General features: G+C 39.9%; 1 protein-coding gene across 8 annotated transcripts in view; it reads left to right on the plus strand.

Annotated features, from left to right (window-relative positions):
- HIVEP2 (human immunodeficiency virus type I enhancer binding protein 2) overlaps positions 1-24303 on the plus strand; it is a 149732-nt gene that overhangs the window by 99228 nt on the left and 26201 nt on the right. For 7 of the 8 annotated variants that reach the window (XR_003251805.1, XM_026055093.1, XM_026055094.1 and 4 more), the window contains one exon: positions 24014-24058. The gene's annotated coding sequence lies outside the window, so the exon portion shown is untranslated. Of the gene's footprint in view, positions 1-2837; positions 3161-24013; positions 24059-24303 lie in introns of all 8 variants that reach the window. The other variant, XM_026055091.1, reaches the window with a different exon arrangement.

Genomic DNA, 24303 nt, shown 5'->3' on the forward strand with positions numbered 1-24303 from the left:
TTGTAGACATGAAAGCAGCTGTGAGATAGTAACAGGTATGCAGAGAGTATGGAGACGAGCCTAGGCCCTTTTATCACACGTGTTTTAGTAGAGGAGAGCTATCTCTATTACCTACTGGAGAAGACAACTTGGTCTTATTACATGGGGTGACACTACTCAGCATGTGGGGTATTTCTCTGAGTATCCAGCGCTGAAAATAAATTTGCTTCCTGTCACTTAATAAAAAAGGATGTATCAGTAAGATTTTCATTGTGATTGTATTTTATTACTATGATGTCCTAAGAGAATAACTCCTTTCAGGGAAGACGCAGGATTTTTTAAACTGATCTCTGAAATTCATGTTGCTCGTAATTAGAATTTAAGATATATGATTTTTACAGCCAGGCAGCATGCCTTGTTGAGCACGTGTGGTCACTGCACTCCATAGGTCCGGAGCAACAGGAAACATGGTGTAATCAGCATACCGATGAAGGTCTTTGCCATGGGAGGGGGCGAGGAACGTCTCAGCCTCACATGCAATACGGGCACACACTATATATGTGCACAACCTCCACATCATACGTGTGTGCAGACTGCTGCAAATCGCTAGGAAAGTGTGAGGTTTAGAAATCTGAGCGTGGCCAGAGGGTGCATTCACTTCACAAACCGGCATAGCTCAAGGTCACCGCAGCAGCTGAGTGGTGGCCTGGGTGCGCTCCTTCCTACCATGGCCGGCAGCAGCTGGCAGCCGGCCAGCTGCGCAGGGGCTGCTCGATGGCACCTCAGGGTCCTGCTCCCGCCACAGCCTGGCCGTGTTTGGGCTCCTCCTGCTCTGCCCCACTGGCAGGATGCCGGCTCCATCCTGCTAGTGCGTAACCTGCATGGGAAAGACAGCAGCTGGCAAAGAGGCAAGTTAGACTGTCGGGAGTAAATCATGATCTATCCCAGATTGTCAGTAGAATTCACTTTTTTGCTCACTGGAATCTGTATTTTATTTTGTTTTAAAAGTGCATTGGTGTGCACTGTTAACAGGGCTGGTACAAAATTACTGTAAATCACTGTAAATGTTTAGGTGAATGATTTGAGTGCTCTTTCCGGACTGGGAGGGGTTGTACAACCCTGCCTATTCTAATAGGTTTCTCCTTCCAGGATACTTTGAGCCCTGCCATAAGTATGATTTCTAGCCTGTTTACACAATATGATGATTCATGCTAAAGTGGTTGATAGAAAGAAAATACATTATAATGAAGGTTTATGCTTTTCTAATATCACTCTGTAAAGGAGACACTTACTCAGTGTTCCTCCTACAAATTTAGAAGACCCTTAGCAAGCTCATTAAAAATGTTTATCTTACTTTTTGTAATGTTAGCTATGGAGCGTGTAGTTCTCACTGACTGGTTAAGCCAGCCTAAAACAATTAATAAGAATGGAGTTACACCTATGATTTATGTCCATTCACATGATCACATAAAAGTCAGGCCCATGCTCTCTACCAGTGGTGCAGCCTACTATGAGCAGCTTCACTTAAGACTCTCCCAAGCCTGTAATCCCTAATGCAGGTAAAAAAATTGCTGAATGACAGCTTTACCAGTATCAGAGCATTAGGGACAGCTTATTTATAAGAGCTTGTAATTAATCTTGATTTGGGACATTAAAAGATTAATCCTTCAAGCATTGCTACACATTCTCGTCTGTAACCATGTGAGTACTGTTACTGCAGTCAATATATTGTCTTTCCCCCAGCTTGTGTGTTTCACAATCTGCGTGTGAGTAAGTGAAAGATGAGGGCTCTGGTGCTTGCAGTTTATCTGACAAGGGAATTCTGAGGGCACTAGGTCAGATATGAAGTGCTTTTAAACTTCTCAGCATGAGGGCTATGCCTAAAGCTGCTTAGGAATGTCCCATAAAAACAATTTATCAATTGAAAGCAAAATTTCCACAAGAATAAATTTTCCACTGGAAAATTTCAGTAGGCAGTGCCTATTTTTATTTTTGATTTTTTTTTCCCATGGAAATTCCCAAATGAAATACTTCTTTTAAGTCACCATATTCCATGAAGATCTTTGATTAGCTGCACTGAGCTAAAATGCTTTCAGTTGTCATTAAGCTGCATCTGCCTATTATTCCCTCATGTCTCATGGCAAATGGCAGTACCAAAACTTGGTGCTTGAAAGGTTCCTTTGGCTGGCCTGCATGTTCCATACTGTATTGTAGTCCACCTGGGGGAAAATGCCTTATCCTAAGCTACTAACAGAATGTGGTCAAAGTGAAACACTCTAAAATGGAAGCCACAACCACCTGGAAAACAGAGGAGCATAGGCTGTCTGTGAGCTCATATCTTTGCTATTCTAACTCAGTTTTCCAAATTTTTGCATATTTTTTACTGGTTATGCAAAAACTCTACAATGGTTGTAAAACTCTTTGGTTACATTGGAGATTAATGTGGAATGAAAAGTAAGTACATTTAAGTGATAGTAAATTTGGCTAAGGTCACATGATCAAAGTGCTTGAAGGACTACTGTGCTTTTCTTGCTTTATTGCCTTAACTGTGCCTACAGAAGACAGCTAGAATAATAGCTGGGACATTACTGGAGATGACTGAACTGGTGCTAAGCATATGGGAAGGGAGATGAATGCTGCTGACGTCAGGATGTTCACTGAATCACAAAATATCACATGGTGACCTTGTATGGATGAATATCAAGAAAAGAATGTATGCATATATCACAAATACTACTTTCACTCTTTAAAGTAACAGTTTGGATAGTTCACCAGTGCCTTATGGCACTTTTTCTCTAGACTTTTATTAATGCTTTTCTGGCTATCCCTCATTGGTTCTTCATCCTGTTCTCGTTTAGACATGCAGCCAATTCTACTTAAAGTACAAAACCCTTGACTATATTGCATACTGACTATCTGGAAGATTTGATGATCGTAGCTGGTGGCATGCACAGAGCACCATTCCCTACTGCCCCCAGGGGAAACCTGTGCCCCAGAAGGAGATGGGGGGTACCAGAGGACACACTGCGTGAACGCCATTGCACTGGAGGCAGCTGTCTACATGAGGCCGAAGACTGGTGCAGAGTTCCTCACCTCATGCACACAGGAAGCAGCTTGGCGGGTGTCTGACTTTCCTTCAGGCAGCCTCTTCTGTGCTTCTCAGAAAGTCACTGGAGTTGTGGTAAAATGCTACAGCCTAAACTTTTACTTGCTCAGAGACCAAACAGGAGCTAAATGGCTTTAAAACATTAGTTCCATTTTAAGTATCTCTGCCGTGGGACGAAGGGTTGTTGATTCAAAACCATGTTATATCTTCCAAATGAATGACTCGTAATGAAAATCATAGGCTACCCTTGCATACAGTGGAGTAAGGGGCCAGCGTATCTGATGAAATAGATGAGTGCAAAAGTCCTTGTTTATCTCTTTTTGCTCCTTTCATAGGATTCTTTCTATTTCCCTTTCCCTCTGCCTCTGTCACTACTTTGTTTCTGCCATCATAATTTTAATTGGGTATCCTGATTCAGATTGCTGCATGCTGACTGCTGGATCTGAACCTTCTCACTTCCAGGAGGAAGGGAACAACAACCTATGAAGTATTCAGTTGCCTTTAAAATGAAAACTGCTTTCTGAGAGAGGGCCTTAGCCAAGAGAATGGCTCAGTTCTCACCAGAGGGTACTGTACCACTCTCCCAGTCCCTCGCAGTTCGGTTTTCCGGGCTGTTTAGCTGTCTGAACAGTGGTGAAGATAAAGACAAAAGATCTTAATTGAAAGAAGAAGGGGCATTGAGATTCCAGCTTTGTTGCTGATTTTTCTATTGATTATCATATCTTTTTGTCTGTCCCTTTGGAAGTAATTCTGTGTCGCTTAGTTCAGATTCTGCTGTTCCTTGCATGCAAGGTATGGTTTTACTTACTAGAAATAAATCAATGTCTTCCGATCCTCAATCTGTGCACATTTTCAGTATAAAACTTTCTGCTTCTCTCATGAGATAATTTGAATGAGATTTTTCAGTACTGGAAGAAAAGAGCATATAGTTTGTGCAGTCTCAAGGAAGTGCAGTGAAGTGTGCTTAGATGAAAATACCAAGGCATAATTATTTTGTTCTGTTTGAAATACCCACATTTATTACTGTATAGTAATTCATTGAGATTTTTACATTTGGATTTCTTTTAGGAGCTTCTACAAGGTTCAAYAGCACTGTAGAAAGTGTAATAGGTCAATGTTTGCCCTGAATTATCCTGTATAATTCCGTTGTAGCCAAATGGGGAAAAACAGTAGGTCTGACAGGCCAATCCCTTTTAACTACCACTAAAACCATTATTTGCTTGCATTCATAGTTAGTAAATATCTCTACAAGGTATCTCAGCATGATCTAGACTCTTTGCAAACCCTACCCACGGAACTGATGGTTATTTTTCACAATATGTTCGGTGATAGGTAAATAGGTTGGTAGCGTGAAGTGGAAGAGTAGGGCTTGAGAAAACCCAAAGAGAGGTGGTAAATTTATTTGGRGAGAATATGCTCATCAGGCAGCTTTGGGGATGAATTGCCTGGATGCCCATAAACCTTGTCTACCGTTGTTTTTAATACAGTCCTCAGAAACAGGTGTGGTTTTCACTCTGTCCTTGGAAGGAAGGATAAAATCTGAAGTCCAGGAGTCTCTCCAGAAGAGATCAATTAGCAGTGGGACTAAAGAAGCTTCAGAAAGGTTTTCAGTCCTCTAATGCACTGGGCAGGGTGAAAGCAAACTATTGTCTATGTGAAGTTTTATTGACTAGCGCCTACATTTTTTTTAGCAAAGATGTTGGAATTGTAAGGGTTTCATGTCAATAGGTGGACAGAGAAAATGAGAAAAATTTGGAGCACTTATTCAATTGAATGACTATTTTAAGGGATACAGGTTTTGCAAGTAGGAGCTAACAGAGCAGTAGTGTATTGATGTCCTTTAAAAAACAGTACTTATGTGTGGAAAAACAGATGCTCTCTTTCAAAAATGAGGTATCATACTCTGTTGAAAATATATATAAAGATAACTTTATGCTTTCTTATTTGTGCTATGTGGTGCTCTTTTCCCATTGTATGGTGGCACATGAGACAGAAAACAGATTAAAAAGAAAAATGTATTGCACAGTAATTTTTTTCTTTCCTGTTGAAAAGGAGCCCATTTAAAATTTCATTTAGAATAGTATTAAAAAGCAAATGTAACTTTCCTTAACTTCCATCAGTATTGATTTGTAGATAGAAAAGGACTTCTTTTATCTCAAGTTCTCTCTCATAAGAGCATATGAAAGAAACTAATGGATCTCACATATGGACTGGTCATTTATCCTCTATTTAAATATGTCAGAAATTGTCTTTAGGGGATACCAATATAACTCATCTGCATTCAAGGGAAAGCCAAATACACTTTCCATGCTAACAGCTGAGATTTAGTTGTAGGTGAAAAACTGAACACGGTATCAAAGATAACATGATGTGCCAGCACACATTTCCACCTGTGCACTGTCCTTTGGGGAAAAAAATTAAAGCTTGTCTTCCTTTCAGTTTGTTATACTGAAAGATAAAGTTTCCTTCAGTTACATTTGAAACCGGAGTTTCCATTTATCATGGAATTGAAAGACCAAGTGAAAGAATAATCATAAAAATTATTTAGACCTTTTATTAAAAAAAGAAAATTCATATAACCCACATAGGTGCCACTTGCACTGCAAGAACTGCAAACAGCCTCAGTAGTTCTAAATTTAAGACAGGCAAAATTTGTTCTGTTTAGTATGTCCTATAATTATCCAGCACAGAAATACTTAAGGGAAGTATAAGAATTAATTCTCAATTTTTAAAAAGGCAGTTTAAAGGGGAAGGAATGCTGATGTGGAAGTATTAAATAAGCGCTGTCTTGGTAAGAGTTTTACCCAACGTAAGGAAGAGTCATACACTTCATATCCTTGTTAGAAGAGTCTTGGAGAAAATACTCCCACTCAGATAGAAATTCACTGTAAACAACTCTCTTGCTGTTATACTTGATGTACTTTTGAAGACACGGTAGCTCTTAGAAGGAGCTGAGTGCCTTGTGCAATACCATGACCTTAYGTTGCATAGACACTTCCAGTTTTGGAATGCGAAATGTCTGAAACTGGGAGTGGGCGGACGAGAGGTGGAGCTAGCCAGGAGCCTGGGTGGCTGTGTTTCTGAGAAACTCTTGCCTGCTTTTGAGCATTGCTGCTTTGCTAAGGGCATGACTAAAGTCCTGAATATTGCTAAGTTGACCAGCTAAAAAAAATCGAGCCTCAAACTGCCACGGAGCTATAGGGTAGTATTTTGGAAGTTAAAGTTTTCAAGCTTAGTGCAAAACAAGGCTGAATTCTGTCAGACCTGAAACCACAGCCTCCCAAATGCGTCAGAGAGTCTTGATGCTGCACGAGGTCAGCATCCCTCCCCCAACACCTGTGAGTCAGGACAACTCTATTAAAGGAAGCTTTTATTGGAAGCTGTCAATAGAGAGGTAGACAATGTGCAGATGTTGAGGACACGGTGGAAAAGAGTTTGGATCCTGGACCTGCATAAATGGTCACCAACAGGGAGAAGAACATTTTTCTGGAAAACAGAGGGATACAGAGGAAAGAGTAGTTTTTAAGCAAGAGGTAGGTTCATCTGATTTCACCTTCTCTCCAGTTAAAACTAGGATACAGCTGGTAATGTATCCATTTCTCAGGGAGGACAAAGGCTAAATCTCTTGTGGGTTAGATGTCCTCAGTCCTTGTCCACAGTTCCTTCTGTAACTACTTGTGCTGCAAATCACAGAAAAATTAGTCTTAGACCAGCTCAGTTCATTGTAGAGAGAGGAAAAAGAAGAATGCCAAGAGTGAAACAGAAAGTATTGGAATGGTGGGAATTTCAGCTGTGTGATCTTGGTTTTCAGGCAATACAGACCCTTTATGAGATGGAAACAAACTTTCTGTAGTGTAGCCATGTGCTTACTGTTTCATTTGCTATAAATCCAAACCTGCTCATGGGTGGATCAACACTAATGAGGCTTAGAATGTCCCTGAACAATGCCGTCCCGTTTATATTCGCTCCTGCAAGGTTTTCCTTGTTGTTTGTCATTGCTGCTATTACCTGGGCTGTTCTAGCAGTAGAAACAAAGCTGAGGGTGTAACATAGATGAAATTCCTGTAACTAGCAGCATTTTAACAACAGGGACCTGTAGTTTTAGATGTGTTCTTCTTTTAATGCCTGAGAAGAAATATGCCATGACAGCTTTACAAATTTAAACAGAACCTAAAAATAATTTACAGGTTTAGTAATTTTATTATTTCTATGTCAGACTGCTAGCAGAAGGAAAGAGATCCTGGAAATCAGCTGTAGTTATTTAATTCATGATCTGTTAGAAAAGTAGGTTTTGGTTTCAAGTACTGATGAGAGTCTTGGGTGAAAAGCAGAGCATGGGCCTGGCCATGCAACGAACTGACTTCCCCTTACCCTCAGAGAATTTGGTAGCACTGTATTTGAGAGGGTTTCCTGAGAGTATCCCATGTGGAGTTTTCCACTCTCTTGAGGGATTATGTTATACTGGTTTGATCCACTTTCCATTTCACTGGTGGAATGTTTCTATTAACTTTCCCACAAACTGATTCCATAAAAAGGAAAATAAAAACTGTTGCTCTTCTTTGCATCTTTAATTTTTCATGTCAGTGGAAAGATCTGGTTTTTGAATGTGTATTGCATTTTATGAGCTGCTGAAGCAGTCTCTTGTATGTATCGGTGTAAATAACCTTTTCTTTGACAACTGGAAGACACCTAGATACACTTGACTAGTGTGGTGTCCTGCTGACTGCCAAACATTCATTGGCAAACATTCAGGCAAGGGGCCTCTTTCAGGAGACATGTCTGAGCAAATATGTGGATGTGTTCATGTGTGGAGTTTAAGGGAATAAGCTTCTCTTCATAGGCTTACTGAGGTAGGTATGTGCGTGAAAATAGATTTATGTTTTTCATTCAGAATTTGTTCAGGCTGAAGATGGTTGTGAAACAAAAGGAACAGAGATATACACTTTTTTTGAATGTAAAGCAAGGTGATGTTTTATCCAAATTGTACGATAAGAGAAGAAGGGGAAGGGAAGACCGTCCTGTGTACAGCAGACTGGAGTGTGCTCTGGAAGGAGTGCCGGTCTCTGACCTGGAAGCTGGTGGAACTGGCAAAGGGAGCCCCGGGACATCTCGATGAGAAGTGCTGCCATGGTCCCTGGCACTGTGATTCATCAAATCATTCCCAGTTTGACAGGAGAGAACCTACTTCCTCCCCGACCTGCCTGTTCCCCCTCCCTTTCAGACCTGGTTTGAGAAGCCAGCAGGAACCGTGGCTGCGCTTGACCTTGCCATGGCCTTCCCTCTGTTGGCCTTTTCCTGGCCCTCCTCTGCCCTTTGCACTTTCTTACAAAGCCATGGTGCAGTCAGGCTGCCGAACTGCATCTTCCAGATGTCATCTGAAACAGACCTATTCAGTTCATATGAGTTCTCTCCTTGCTACTGTTTTTACTAAGCAGCTTTATATAGAATATAGAAGTCCAGGTCCTATCTTAAAATTAGCTGCTTGGCGTTCTTGAACAGATCAAGGAGAAAAATAAATTATTATCCCGAAATGTGACTCAGCCTGCTGTGAAGAAAGCTATGAAGAAAAATATCAGAATGATGACTTCTTTGCTTTTAAGTTTTGCAGATCAGAAATCAGAGGCTGAATTTTGGATCAAACATCCATAACAGTCTTGCAATCAAATACTCCCTTGTGAAGATACAACCAGCAACTCCTTTAGCTTGCTCTAATGACCCAGTGGCTCTTTGTTGGTACTAGCAAAACAGTTAGGCTCCCTGGTATAAGAGTGGTGTTTATTATGCAGTTGCATCCAAGTGATGGGGGTTATTTTACTCAAGCAGATCTCACTAATCCAAATTTAAAATGGCATTTTCACCTCACACTTAGACTGCGAAAATGCTTTTGAAGATTTTAGTTGCTCTGATGATGAGCTTGGCAGAGGAACAAAATCAAACAAGGATCTATTGTTACAGCAGTTGGGTCATGACTGAGACGGTTGGCTACTTCATTAGAGCAAACATGTAGGTGGCATTCTCATGTTTTAAGATCCAACAGAGGAGGCATGACTTTACTGAAACCTTTCAGGGGAGGAGAATCAATCCTTTATATATCCAGGATCAAGTCAGCTGTGCTGTTACACAGCACAGATAGTGAGCCCTTTTTCTCTCAACTGCTTTTGAAATAATAGGTTCTGTTTTTCCGGCAGGATCAAATCTGAATGGTGAGATTGCCCTGGGTCCAGGCAAGCTTAAAATCTGTCTGTAATTTTTTGCACTTTTTTGATCATGGTATTTATAGCTCATTTTTACCTGTGCCGCTTTCAGTGTAATAGTTACCAGCAGCCTTCCTTTCTGATACTGGCTCAGCTCTGAATGAAGAGGGTAATGCTGAATGCAATTTGGAGGATGATTAGGGTGAGATCAGCTCTTGAAATCCGACTAAAGTTAATGATGAAACCTGAGTTTTGTTAATAATACATTGTAATTATTACTGCAGACAGGGCAGATATCTCATATTTCTCATCTTTTAACTTGAGGATCCTGCTCAAATTGATCTGTTTAACTTCTCAGCCATTACACCCCTTACTCAGGTCTGAAAAAGGAAAGCCGACCCATTTTCTTAGCCAGATTTCCAGGCACTTAAGCTTTCTCAGGTACAGCAAGATCTCCATAGATATTAGTGAATTACACAAGCTGGAGAAAACAGGGACTGAGAATAGGATATGTGATGAACAGATGCAAAAGCAGAACGTTAATAATACAAGACACCTAATTGGACCTGTCCTTTCACCGAGCAGTGAGGACATATGTCAGTGCCCAGGACAAGCCCGGCTTGTAGCAGTGTGCTTCCCACGTCCTACAGGGCTTTAGAAGAAAAAAAAATTGCATTCGGAGCCAAGCTGCTTACCTCCTGTAATTGCCAATAAAACATTAATCCTTACCTTTTGTAGACTGCATCTAGTGCTTGTACCTCAGAGATCGTGAGCCAGATTGGAGAGGTGACATAAATCATGGTGTGCATTACCCGTTGGTAAGTGGGAGGGGAGTGTGAGCTGGCGAAAGTGACACCATGCAGGGTGGGAGGGAAAAGACTGTGGCAGGAAAAGCGACCTGCGGCAGGATGTAGGAAGATGTAAGATAGAGGAGCCCCTTATTACTTAACATCGTATCTTCTTACTGCCTCCTGATGGCTCCAGTTGCAACCTCCCCTGCTGTCCCTCACTGGAGTCAGTTGCGCCAACTGCCTTCATTTGCCCTCAGTGACATGCGCCTATCCAATGTACGAAATCATTTATGCTGGCGTTAGGCGTAAACTTGCATTTTGTAGAAATTGCCATCGTGGAACAGCCATCAGACCTGAGGCTCAAGTAGTGCTTATGTCCAGTCTGCTACCCCACCCACAACATGTGCTCGTGTAGGCGAAAGTTAGGGACTTATTTACTCTCAGAGAAAATAACTTTCCAACACCCATTGTTTAAACATTGGCTAACGAAGAAAGCCCGCAGGAGGAGCTTATCAAAAAAGAAGAAATACCACCCTGTTTTGTTGTACTTCTGCTTATTATCTCCCTGGCTGTATCTTGACCGAGTGTTGTATGTTATTGCAAAACAGTTTCATAAACTTGAAGCCGATATGAGTGGGGCCTGTACCGGTCCAGTAGACCCTCTTGGTGCTTTGGGCAGCACAGAAGGCAAGAAGAAAGTTAGCCAACAGCCCTGGTTGTGAGACAAGAGGTGGCTTTCATTAGGACTCCACTGGATGTGATTACACAGTCCCATTAATTCAGCTTAAGCCCCGACTGCTGTCAAAAGTTGCAGTCCATTCCACTCTTTCTTCCCTAATCCCTAAACTACTTGTTCCCGTCTCCTCACTTGTGTGCTGACTTATGCTTGTGCAGACGTACAGCAAATGGACCAGAGAACTGATCTGACTGAAAATTCAGCATTTATCTTCCACCAGTTATTTTCGAGTTAGGCAATTTCTTGGTTTTAAATTGAATTTGTGCCCTGTTAAAACTGTCTCTTGCGGAGGAACTGAAAGCCTTGAGGTTGAAGCACTATATAGGTGTAGTGGAAGTTAAAGCAGGACCTGAATATCCAAAGAGTGCCTCCTTCTCTGGGGCTGGTTGTGCAGGGCCCAGCCTTCACCCTTGCAAACAGTGAACTGCTGTCCTGCTGGTAACCCACCTGCAGTGCTGGGGGCTCCTTGTGGGGGGACACCTTCCATTTAGAGATGGATATGCGACGTCCCAGGCACAGTGTAGCTGAGAACGCAGCGTCACGCTTGCGTCCCCTGTGGGGCCATCCCCAATCAGCCAGGAAGGGGCCCCGGGGCAGGTGTCAGGGCCCCAGGGCCGCCCTCCGCGGGTGCAGGTGTGCTCCTTGGCCTTCGCGTATGCAGCATAGGTCATTCTACATTTTTCTAATATCCGTTCCTGCTATTTTTTGATGCCATTTTCTCCTTCATTCATTTTTCGCTTCCTGGGCTTCAAATAGGTAAAGCCTTAAAAAGACWGGAAATATATTGCTATTATTTAAACAAAATATTTGCTCCAAATCTCAGTTGAGGGATAGGATCAGGTTCTGATCACTATGCTTTTAGCATTATAACTTAAGAGCCCCACAGTGGTTTTGGGTATGTGATCCTGTCTCTTATTTGCTTTATAAAAATGTACTGCCAGAGTATGGTCTTCAGTATTTAAATATACTAATAATTATTTTTATGTTCCTACTTCCTCTAATGTAATAACATTTGCTCTTAATTTCAGATCAAAATTAAATTGTCTGAAGAATAACAGCATCAGCTGATTTGTCTTGCGTTGCAATGTTTATCTATTTTGGTAAAAAATCAGTGACTATTAAATTTMCTGCTAAGGCATAGGATGAAAAGAAAAAAATATGATGCTGAACAAAGAGTGGTCTTATCCATGGGAATTAATCATAGAATATCAAGAAAAGAAAAAGCTCTCCATTTTCTATTGGACTTAATGTTAAAAATATAATCTTATTAACTTCAATTACAGTTTTTTTAATTTTAAAACAAGGACAAAATACAAGTGTAATGCCAGAATAATCATTTTGATTGAATTTTGCATGTGAGGTTGGCAGTGTTTTCTACTGGGTCTTTTTTCCTGTTACAAAGGAGAGAAAAGGTCTGGTATAAACCTGTGCATTTTTGTTTAACCCCATCTCCCGAATGATTGATGTGAGGTATTTGGAGCCACACAGGAAGACTGCATAATAATGAAACAAAATCCTCATGTAAGCATCAGCCAAGGGAGTCACACTATTAAAGAGAAAAACTGTAATTGTGGAAAAGATCATTTCCTTGCACAGCTCAGATGGAATACCAGAAACCTGGCAAATGTATCACTTCCAATGGTAATATTGCAGTCATGTACTTTAAGCAGTTGCAGAAATTCTTCAGAGAATTCTCACAACCRTCCTTAACTTCTCTTTAGCTGCGTAGTAGCAAAACCCACGTTGTTCAGCAGGATAGAGATGCCCTGGAACGAGAGGTTGCTGAATATGGGCACTACCTAGTTGTGGAGAATCCTATTGCAGTTAAACACGTGAAAGTTTCAGGACCACTGAGGCAGGAAGGTGGGGTGACTGGCGGGCTCAGGGTATTTATCAGGACAGCACCATGAGCATGGCTGGCAGGTCTGCCTACAGTGTGCAGCGTGGCCGTGGCTTGCTGCAAGCCCTCCTGCTCCTGGGCACCAGGCGAGCGCCTGGCTGCAGCCGTGGGTCGCAGGTGCTGGTAGCAATGTTTGAGCTCTGATCTCCACCCCCAGGGTGATCTCGTCTCCATGCCCATGCCAAACAGGTATGGCGGTGAGGTGCCGTACCTACAGGTTGGCGTATATTAATTCGTTCCTGTGAGTACAGGTCTTTGGGAATGAGAAATTCAAATGTAACAGTTAGAAGTGCTTTTGAATATTGCTCATAGGGTGCTAAACTGCGCCGCTTGGGCAGATGGTTCTTAATACTCGTGCCACGTTATGCTGACTAGGCAGTGTAGGAGTGCCTTAAATGGGAGTAATTTATATTTATGCCCTTTCTAAAGCCCCTTTGTGCTGGTAGAGTGGTGTAAACTGGCCTTAGAGTAGATGAGACTTGCAGAATGGGGCTGTAAAAGAGCAACTGCTTTTTGTTGGTATGTAGGCCTGTGTGTTTCGTTCTAGCGGGGCACAGCCTTCTCTCTCAAGAGCAAAGCTGCCTTAGGCAGCGAATCTGGCATACGAAGTTCCCACCTTCCTTCCACTCCCAGGCTCTCGTTTCTGGTCCCCTGAGAAGCACGCTGGCACAGCTCTGTGTGCTGGTGTGGTGGGCTGTGTTGTAAACCTGATCACTGAAATGCTCCACATTAAAAAAAAATCCCCTTCCCCTCTTCCTTTTAAAAGATAATTTTTTTCCCAGATGGTTTCAGTGCTCCAGTTTACAGTAGGGCCCCACAAACATACTGACAGAGCTGAAAGTTGCTCAGCAGTGGTGGAGGAGACAGTGCAGCTTGGGCTGAAGCGGAGAACTGTCATTGCATAACGTGGTGGTGCTGCCAAATCCTGGGGCTCATGAAACTCTACCCTCCGCACTGAAGGGCTTCTGCAGCTGGGGATGCCTTGGCTTTGCTGTTGAAGGACCAGGATTTTAGCTCCCCTTTGGAGACCATAGTGTGCATTTATTAGTGGAAGGACCATGCAGCAGTGTACAGTGCCCCTCTGCTAGAAGGGAGCAAAAAAGAAATAGTTTCAAAACACGCTCAAATGCTCAAAAGTATTCTTGCTTCTGAATCTGTTTCCTAGTCTGATTGACCGCCTTAGGATGCCTTAATAGCAAACTCTTGGCTATGTGTTGGGAGATGTCAGAGTGCAAAACCGATGTGTAAGTTCTACATTGTCTTTTCACATTTAGTGTGATCTGAGTGAAAACGGGACAATTTCAAGATCTGAATTTTCCCCCTTCATGTTCTCAAGTTATGTTTAGAAACAGGAAGCTGTTTTGCATAAAGGTAAGATTGTGTTTTAGACAAGTAAAGTTGGTGTTAGCCTGGCTAAGTATACCCAGGAAGTCATACTCAGTGGGTAGTCCTGGCTATTTTTAGGCTTTATTTTTGCCTGCCTTTATTTATTTTTTTTCAGTGACACCTCCACTGTACCCTCCGCTTCTAGTGAGGAACCGCTTCCTGAGCCTGTACGAAACTTGCAATTACAGGGGCAGTCAGTCTTGTCAGGTGTCATTTATCATGCATTGCAGAGGGCTGATTTCAGTGAAGGAAGAACAAAGCTTAGCAAAAAAAAAATGAGAGCGAGAGAAGGAGGGAGAGAAGCATACTCTTAATAATTTGCCCTTTGCAACAACAGACCCTTATCTGATCACCCACGCTCATCTGGCTGCTGACGCTGTACTTGCTTCATTAGTATGAGCTATTTTTACACCTTTTGTGTCTTTTGAGGAACCGAGTGGGCCTGCCGGCTTGTGATGATTCACCATCTCCAAGTGAACAGGGTGTCCTCAAGTACTGCGAGTGGGGTGGGAAGAAAGGAGTAAGGGGAAGAGTTCAATTGAATTGGCAAGTTGATTAATTGTTTTAGGTGGTCTGATTGCTAAAACATTGCAGTTTAGTCTAATAAAGATAACCAGTGTTCTTTTTATTTGCAACACCGTTTTTCAAACTGTTAAGAGCTCTCCCAAGGAACATTAACTAATTAATTAACTAGTGTGTAGCTTTACAAACGTGATGCCCTACGTGCCTGTGTATATGCCCTGTGTTTAGTTTCCCTGTCCGCAAAGCAGATGTTGATGATACTTTCTTTTGTTTGTAATAGGCAAGTGTGGTTGGTGTATCATGAGCTCCAGGAGACTTTGGGGCCAGATCTTTAGCTGATTTCACTTATCCTTGTGGCAATGGAGAACAGCTAAATTTGGTGGAATGGGCCATGAGTTATGCAGGGGAAGGAGAACACTGCACTAGTTTTGTTTGGAGGTTTCTAGAGCTGAGGAGTGGTTGCTTTCTCTTTTGGTAGTCCACCCGCCCTGAAAGTTCCCTCTTCAAATCTATATGCTGCTGAATTCTCGCCTGGCAGCTGAAATTAAGATTTTTGCTGTCCTTACTTAGACTTTTCCTGGGTAGGAGAGATTTGGGGTCCAGTTATATCACTTATTAAGTTCAAGATAATATTTCTGTTTTGCAGTTTTCCTTGGAGTAGTTTCAAAAGTCAGTGTGATGAAGGATACTTATATAAAACAATAAGGTGCTCTTTGTACTAAGAATGCCATGCAATGCTGCACACTTGTCTAATCTTGTCTGATATAAAGTCCTTATGAAACCCAAACAGCATCTTTCCCAAGAAAAGTTTTATTTCTTATTGTGTTGCTCTGGTTGAGAACCTGTAACTGAGCTGCAGCTTGGATTGTCCCTCAAATATCAGCGTAGACCTGTGGAATAATGGAGGTTTTACTTGCAGATGCAAACATTTTTGGTAGAATGCCATCTTCTCAACAGTGTTTGCCCAGGGAAGTGGAGCTCTTGTCAATAAAAAGAATTGATTTGTGTTTTGTAGAAATAAATCTAACTGCAAAGAATGAAATGTTATGTATAACTATATGCATAGCAGAATGTGTATGTATATTTTACTCATTTTTAAATGAGGTGTTCAGATGCAACTGGATATTGTACATACTGACTTCCAATACTTCACACAATAAGAGAAGGAAGTATTGTAAAATATTGCTAGAGGAATTTAAAAAAGCAGTTATTATTTTTAACTGCTGAGCAGTTATTATTTATTATTTTCTTAAGCATCCTGAGGGCTGTTAACTAAGCAGCATCATTAAATGTGCAGTCTAACTAATGTATCTTATATGACCACTCTCAGCATAGTCTTTAGGCAGTCTAAGTGCCTAGATTTGCTACAGTAAGATGCCTGTATTAAGTCACCAGTCAAAACCAAACTTTTTGGCTGTGTGCTAGTGACTGTCATGACATCTGTGTGATGAATAGAATTTGGGGCTCAACAGCTGATCTCAGCTGAACTTTAACAAAGGATTCAGAATTGACTGAAATGCAGCTTCCACAATGGCCCATTTTGCTTTTGGTGGAAATAATGGAAAAATTGATAGGAATGTACTATGGGTGTTTAGTATGTGTCTGGTTTTAGTTTGACATGTGATGACCATGGAGTTTCGTAAACAATGACAGGGTTTAAACTAAGATTATACAATAATTGTTTTGAGTAAAAAGCAAATGCCAGATCAGATTCTGTAAATGTGTTCATATGTAATTCTTACTGGAGTAAGTGTATCTGCCCCAGATACATACAGGTAAATTCAGAGTCAGTGCATTTGCTCATTCAAGAAAGTATCCAAATGACACTGATATTTTCATGTGAAACAGAAGTTGCTTCTTCTGACACGTAGTATGAAAGGAGGCATAGCTGTTTTCARATTATGCCATGGTTGCATAATTGGTATTGCATAACTTTTAACTGAAAAAGCCTCACTTCCCAGAAAATGCAGCAATATTTTCCCTCTAAAATGAAAATATTGGTACTTTGCCTAATTTTTGTTTAAGATTTTCATTTGGCAACAGAATAACAATTATTTTCTCCCTAAAAATGATGCTATTTTTACACAAATTTTGAAACTATTCCTGGGAAAATTTGGGGAAATTCTTTATAGTACCTTAGCAAGCACTTACCAGAATACATTTGTTTTCCCCAACTACTGCTCATGCTGGCATTTTTTGTGTAAAAATGAAGAAGAATTTTGCATGTAATTTCAGGTAGAAAAATTGTTACATCTAATAAATTTATCAGTTTAAATGCTATAATGACACTGTTTCTACCCTTCTTATTGTATTTAGTGTTTTATAAATCTAGAAATGACCATGTACACACTGGCTGGCATTTGGCTGTTCACAATTACTTCTAAATTCTTGGTTTAGTTCATATGTACTTTATAATGTGTGAAATTTCCCTTTCTGATTAACACGTTTCTTTGCATTGAAGTAAGAAAAGCTTCTTTAATCTCTTCTTTAAACTGCTATTGCAAGTGCAAAAACTTCATTGTGATCCCAATCACAATGCAGCACCACACAGCATCATTTGATAGTATTTCAGCCTTTGCTTTTCAGAAGTTTTAGGTATTTAGCCTTTCGGGTCTATGTAATGCCATTTCCTTCACACAAGAGTAGTATGGGGCTAACAGCAGGGCCTATGGCTGCATTTCTTTTCTATAATGCAGATGTGAAAAAAAATTCCATCCTACAAATTGTAATCAGAAACTATTTCACAATTTCCAGTTTGGCATGGTACCCTTATTGTTTAATTACCTTGGTTTTGAAGAAAATGAGATAGGGTTGAATTTCTGCTGATTAAGAGAGCAGCCCAGGAGTTAAGAGCCCATTTGTGTCTCAGCATCCATTCTGATACTATTATATATTGTTACAGTGCACTTGGTAAATATAGTTTACATACTACTTAATTCACCCTTGAGTGAAATTCATTCTTGTGCAGATTAAGACCAATGAGATTATGCATCATATAAACCTCACTTTAGTCATCAAAATAATGTTTAAATAGGACCGAAGCGGTGTGCGCRCGCGTTTCTGACTGTTCCCTGCATGGGAGCTACTCTCACACTTGTCCGTCACTGCATGCTATGTTTCAAAAGCACACAGAAAAAAAGAGCAAAATGACTGCAGGCTTTTTTCTTCAGAATTGCAGTCTGTCAGTTCTACCATTGTTCTCCCATCACATTTTAAGGTCCGTGTGGGAAATTGTTGGTATTTTACCCACCGTTTTCATTTTTTAGCTTGTTCTCCAAGGAAATAAGTAGTGGTGTGAGCAGACTAACAGTTTACGTCGTTCTCCTGTTGAGTTTCATATCTGAATAATCCCCGTCCTGTGCCTTTGTACAGGGATAGATGCAGTATGGGCGTGTTGGAAGATGGTCAGTCAGTGCAGTTAGATACTATTTTATCTGATATGTTTAAGCACCTCAGACAAGCTCTTATGTGGTGCGGTGCACGGCAAGGTTAGGCAACCAGAAGCAAAATATTTACCTGCTCTTTTAAAAGCAGTGGGATCAGAGAGATCAATTAGCTGTAATTGACTGACAAGATTGTTTCTACTGTAGGCTGTTTTGGCATCTCTTTGATAGCAGTTATTTGTTCAGTTCAAGGAGAAGAACTGTGGTTAGTTTGGGAACTTTTACCAATAAAGGAAGTGTTTAGAATGAGTTTGGCTCCTATGTAGCTTTTTTTTTCTCTCTCTCTCTCTTTTTTTTTTTTAATAGTCATCCTGTGGAAATAAGTCTGTGTTCAGTTGGACTTTGGCAATGCAAAAGCTTTTTTTATACATTTTTTTCCATCCGGTAGTAATGTGTACATTATGTATGATGCTAAAACAGGAAATAGTGATGTACTTTAAGTGAGCAATCCTTGTCATTACAGCAAAAAGGTCAATGTTAAAGCATTTCTGCTGTGGGCTTCTTTCATGGCTTATTAAAATACACTCAACTTGAATTTAAGTTTGGGGGGGTGTTATTTTTCTGTAGAGAGTGGCAATTTAAAATTATATTTGAGATACATAATGTAGCAAAAATTGAGTGTTTTGCTGTAGCTGTGCTCTGAGCATTTCTGATGCAAGCCAGCATCTCTTAAAGAAAGGCATCTATGTTTTGTGACAATCATATTATTGAAAATTTATTGCAGTATATGTTAAGATTTTCTCTGTAGACATCCTAGAGGTGTTGGATTAGTTTTTTTCCAGTTCATAATAGTTAACCTAAAATATTTAGTATGTAGGATGTAAGAGCCTAAAGCAAAGTAAGGTCTGATTCTGTTTGTTACTATGAGGTATAGGTCTGCAATTATGTCCTTGGATTTACCACTCATTCCTTTGGATTTCTACCAGGATAATTTAGGGCAGAATCTGGCCCTTGCCTTGACTTGCTGTTGAAATAATCTGTCTCCTTTCAATCATTTAAAATCAAACTTCATATCTGTTCAAAGTTCCCTGCAGTCAAATGTGAGATTCCTGTTTCACACCTGGATTTTCTGTAAGGTCACCACCGAAGGGGTATAGATTTCCCAGCTTGCTGTATCAGCGTGCCTAACCTTTGGCACAGAGAGATYGGTAGGATGCATTCAGAGAAGGGAAGGAGCATGTGAACGCAAGCATTTACCCAACTTTAAAAAGAACAAAGATTCTGCCCATGGTTTCTCCTCAAGTAAGTTTAGTACAGTTTGTTTGATAATTTAATAGTAAACTCACAGTGTACTATACATACTTGCTGAGCAGTATTTCTTTTTATATTTGCGAACACTTTTAAATSACATTTTTATCAAATAAATGGTTAGTTTAGCTGCCCAAATTTAAAAATATGTCTGATGTTCTAAACCTTTCAGTGTATTTTCAAAACTGTAATTTGCTGGCTAGTTTTGGAGAATGGCAATACATTCAATAAAACACTGAAATCCCTACGGCAGGCAGAACATCTGGGCTGGAATTAAATGAACAAATTGTAGTAGTGTCTTCAAACATGAAGTAGTGTCTTCAAATTACAATACAGAAAGAGGTAGATTAAAAATGAATATAACTAACTTGGTTTAAAAAGGCTGCTTTTTGTAGAATTGCATGTGGAAAAGAATTGCTCACAGCTCCTGCAGAACTGTAGCAAAGGCCCAGGCATCTGTGCGTTCTCCAGTAGTTCAAGACTTTGCCAGTGGTTGACACAAGAATTTGCAGTCATTCCTAGAGGTGCTCAAATAGACAGCTAGAAAGCAAACTACAAAACCACAGTCAGAGGGGACCCCTAACCCAAGACTGTTGGAAATATGAAGAGAATCTCTCTGTTCAAGAATGGGAAGCCTTTTTACAAAAATAGGAAAGTTGAGAAGTGTTTCTTCTCTCTTATCTTTTTAGTAAATGCAGGTCAAAGACAGAAGGAAAGGAGTTTGCCTCCAGATGTGGTTATTGAAGGTGGTATCAAGTAGCATGAAGATACTTGCAGTTGGTTATCTTTTCTTTCTTTGTGTAAAATGCCCAAACTGTATACCCCAGAGACTGAATCCCYTTTGTCATCTTGTCTCAGCACACAAGCATCCTCAGCCCTTGACTGAGTGTGTAACCTCACACAGAAGGATGCACAAACGCTTGTCTATCTTCATGCCAGTTATATCCTTCAGTTCAGAGATACGCGCTTACTGCCAGTTGAAGACTCTTCTGCAGACCTAGCTCACCTTTGCTGCTCCTAAGCAGGAAAAGCTGTAAGTCCACGTTTATTAGGGTGTCTATTGCTGTTGGCTCTCAGTCTTTTTCTGAACTGTCATGGAAACGGCTCTTTTTGGGAATATCGTTAACAGGGCAGAGGAAAATGTGTGACGGGAGCATAAGCCAAAGGTGTGCTTTCTTTCTTCCTGAAAGACCAAGTCTAGAACTCAAATTTATTCTCAGTTGCAGGTGGGACAGGGCTCAGAGGTGGCCTCTCTCTCTTCTAAGGCTCATTGGCTGCTGGGCTTATCCCAGACATAAACTAGACTTGTCTAATAAGGATCTTGGCAGAGGTCTGTGCGTCAACGTAAGGATTTTATAGGAGCCACTACAGTTCGTCTGTACTAACGATTGCCCTATAGAATAAGAATTCTCCAGGGGCCAGTTACTGTGGTTTTAGGCCAGCTTTGTGCTGGCAAAGCTGAACAGAAAAGATTTAAAACAGGGCTGGATCTGACCTTTAGTCCTTATTCTAGAGTCAATATTTATTCTGCATGGTGCACTCAGGATTTAGCCTGGAAGACATAAGCTTCAAATTTGTTCACTTACAAGAACTGTAATATGAACTCCAAATTGAGAAGTAGTAAAAATTGTATTTTGCCAAATTTTATTTTAAAGCTGTTGAGTGTAACCATTTTAATGGTCTGAAGAAAAGAAAAAGGAAAGGAAGAATGTTGGAGCTCTGTAGTCGACCAGATATATGTTTCTTTCTTGCAGCTCATGAAGGCACTTTAGGAAAAGGAGTGACAGAATAATGCTCCTTTCTAGAAAGTTTTTAAAGTCTTAATTTAGTAGCTCATCTGACATAAATACAGTTCCCAGCTTCCCAGTAATCTTCTCATGTTCAAAGTTTTCACAGAAGTAAAATGTACCGGTTTGAAATAAGAAGATAGTGCAGTTAGTGTGGTTGGAGGATCTGGCGATGGGTCGACATTCCTACAGGGAAACCTGGCCTGGGCTGTTTCCAGGGAGGACTTTGCAGCTGATGTCAAATGCTGTGCTCAGTTTAACTCGCTGTGCAGTTTCTGATCCTTGTAGGTGGGCTCATCTCAATCACTCTAAGGAAGCAGACCTATGCCAAACATTTGAAAGAAAATGTGTGTTTTTATCATCTGTTCCTTAGTTTAAAATACGTAGTACTTGAAATATAGGTAGTTTCTGTCTATTGAGGAGTTTATTTTTGATGCAACATTGAAAAGTATATTTACAGTGTTTTCTAAAGGAGAAACATTAATCAGTTGAAAAGTGGAAGTCTCTTGGCTTAAATTAGTCTATGGATGCAGGAAGATGAAATGAAGACTTGAATGGGAAAAAAAAACAGACGGAATTCAAACTAGCTTTGCAGAGCATTAAATTTCTCCAGTTAGGTTGGTAATACTTAGGACTAGAAAAAGAAAACAACCTGAAAGAAATAATATTAAAGCCATCTTTGACACAGGATGGATGGCAGTTCAAACCAAACCAGAAATAATTATGTTGATTCAGAAAAGGGATTTATTTTCCCCAGGAGAATGACGTTGACCAAAGTTAAGCCATCAATAACTCCCGTAATTAGTCTATACCTATTTTATACTGTAGGTTGAAAAATTATTTAGAACGTCCTGAAAATAGCAGGACCACGGAAAGACTTGAACTCTGTAACACAGAGATCTCAGTCCAGAGCTGAAAATTGTTGAAAGTATATTAGCATCCTCTTTTGTTCAAATAAAACTATTGCAGTCACATTTCCATGCTTGGCAGATTTCTTCTCTAGAGATGTTCTCTGTAGAATGAGTATGGAAGGGATACTCACACTTCTAGAATTTCCTTCTTCACTATTTGCAATATTGCCTAATAAAGAGAAAAATAGTTTTCTTTGCAGAAGGCTAATAACTTTATGCTCTCTCATTTGGGAACATTCTCTCCTGTCCCAGTTTCTGTTTCTAAAGCTGTGCATTTTCCTATACTTCTGTGCTTGTATATTAGCATCATTAATGACCTGAGATTCAGTTTAGCTCAGTTGCCAAAAATGGTTTGCCAGTTACCTTCCATTTCCTAATAAGGAACTGCAGATCTGCTCCATAGTAACCGATTCTGATATATTATAAATCGCTCATGATGATGCTTTCATTTCTTTTTATTTTTGTTACAATACATTTTATTTGAGAAAACAAATTAGGAAAATTTAAGAAAAGTTTTACTTGGATTGCTTGGGTTTTCTTCCTTTTAGAGACTCTGACAGGAGAATTATTTAGAAATCCATTAGCACATCAAAGCTGAATGACATTATAACCTAAAATATTCCTTTTTCTATTTGATAGCTTTCTGTTATTTTGTACTATGTGGGAATTCTCTCTAGTTACAATTTTAAAAAAGCGTTATCCATATCTAACTAAATCAATACTCCATTAGCTATTGCAGTCCTAACATTGCTGATATTTTATTTGTACTGTTAAATAAATAGTTGATAACAGGTGGCACAGTGATTCTGCTTTAGTTAAGTCATGAGGCTTTTCTGATGTCCGTTGGTTCTCTGAAAGCATTATTCATTAAAGGCATTTGTAACACGTATTGATAAGTGATTATAAAGAATTAAATTTATTTTTCAAATTTTCATACATTTTCCTCTTTTAAGTATTATACAAGTGTTTTTATCATCTGGTGATTTTATTCAGTGGAGAAGGCTTAAGTGTTTTTAGCAGTTGCTATTTGAGAGTTATTGTGATAACCCATACCCCATATTCTGAAGCTGATAATTTAGGTATTTCTAAAAATCTGTTTTTAAAAAGAAATGGAAGTGCTCTGGACTTTGTCCTAAATAAACACTCCTAAGAAAAGTAATAAATCAATATTTATTATCACAATTGAACAAGTATCCTTTTTAATGAAACAAAAAAAAATCTTGTTTTAAAGACAGGATGCATTGGAAGCTGCCAGGGAGAATCCTGCTTTTGTGGGAGAAATGGTCTTTTTGCCAATGAGATACTTTTTAGGTAYCCATTTAGTCTCTCTTATTCAGATGTGTTCTTTGTGCTCAGCTTTTCCATAATGCAAAGAGTAATCTGCAATCTGATGATGGTCAAACAGGTGGCAAATTATGGCTCTGAATAATAGTGCATGTATAGAAGTCTTTTAAATATGTATTTGATCTGTAGGCTTCTTATTTGAGAAGCCAGACCTGTGTTCCTCRGCAGTGTCCCACTGGTGTATACTGATTTGGAAACTTATTCGCTTTTCACTACATATTCTTATGGTGACATTCTGGCCAGGATTTCATTCTGGTTCCTAAAACCTTTAACAAGAGGCCTGGAAAGCCTAAAACTATTAGCTGGAGAGAGGTATTGAAAGGGGATTTGCCAACGGGATTCAGGAATAATCCAGGTTTAGGAATGGTGTAGGAACAATGAGGGACATTGGGCAGCTGTCTTTTACAGATTCAGGATGGCAAGACTGCATTCGTGTAGACTTGCAGTTATCTGTCTATACACTAGAAACCTAAGAACTTTAAAAAGATGCATGCTCATATTCTTCAAAATGTGATTGCTCTGACCTCTAAGACACAACATGAGATTTTTCCAGTGGATGGATAAATGAAATTTTCAGGCCTCTGCTGTAAAGAATAGAATACTCTCTCTCTTCAGCATCAGTTCTTGATATCAAGATGTTCTTATGACTATTTTTTTTTTCTACAGGAAATTTGAAGATAGTCATGCCTATTAGATGTCTAGAAGATACAGGTAACTGTTTTATACTAAAAAAAGGAATACATTCATATTCCCTTTGTGTTCATCTGCACTTTGCTAATGTTTCTTCAAACCCAATTTAGCTTTTCCGCTGTAGGAATGTAAAATATTCCAGTATCTCTAATACTGCTTTTTTACCTTTTTTCCTTGCTATTGTAAAATCATGGCTGTCTTTAAAATTCTCACTGTTTCATCCAGAATTCAAATACTGTACTTCTCTGTGAAAAACATACCTCTGA

This window comes from Apteryx rowi, unplaced genomic scaffold (genome assembly GCF_003343035.1).
Source record: "Apteryx rowi isolate R43461 unplaced genomic scaffold, aptRow1 scaffold_980, whole genome shotgun sequence".
Taxonomy (NCBI): Eukaryota; Metazoa; Chordata; class Aves; order Apterygiformes; family Apterygidae; genus Apteryx; species Apteryx rowi.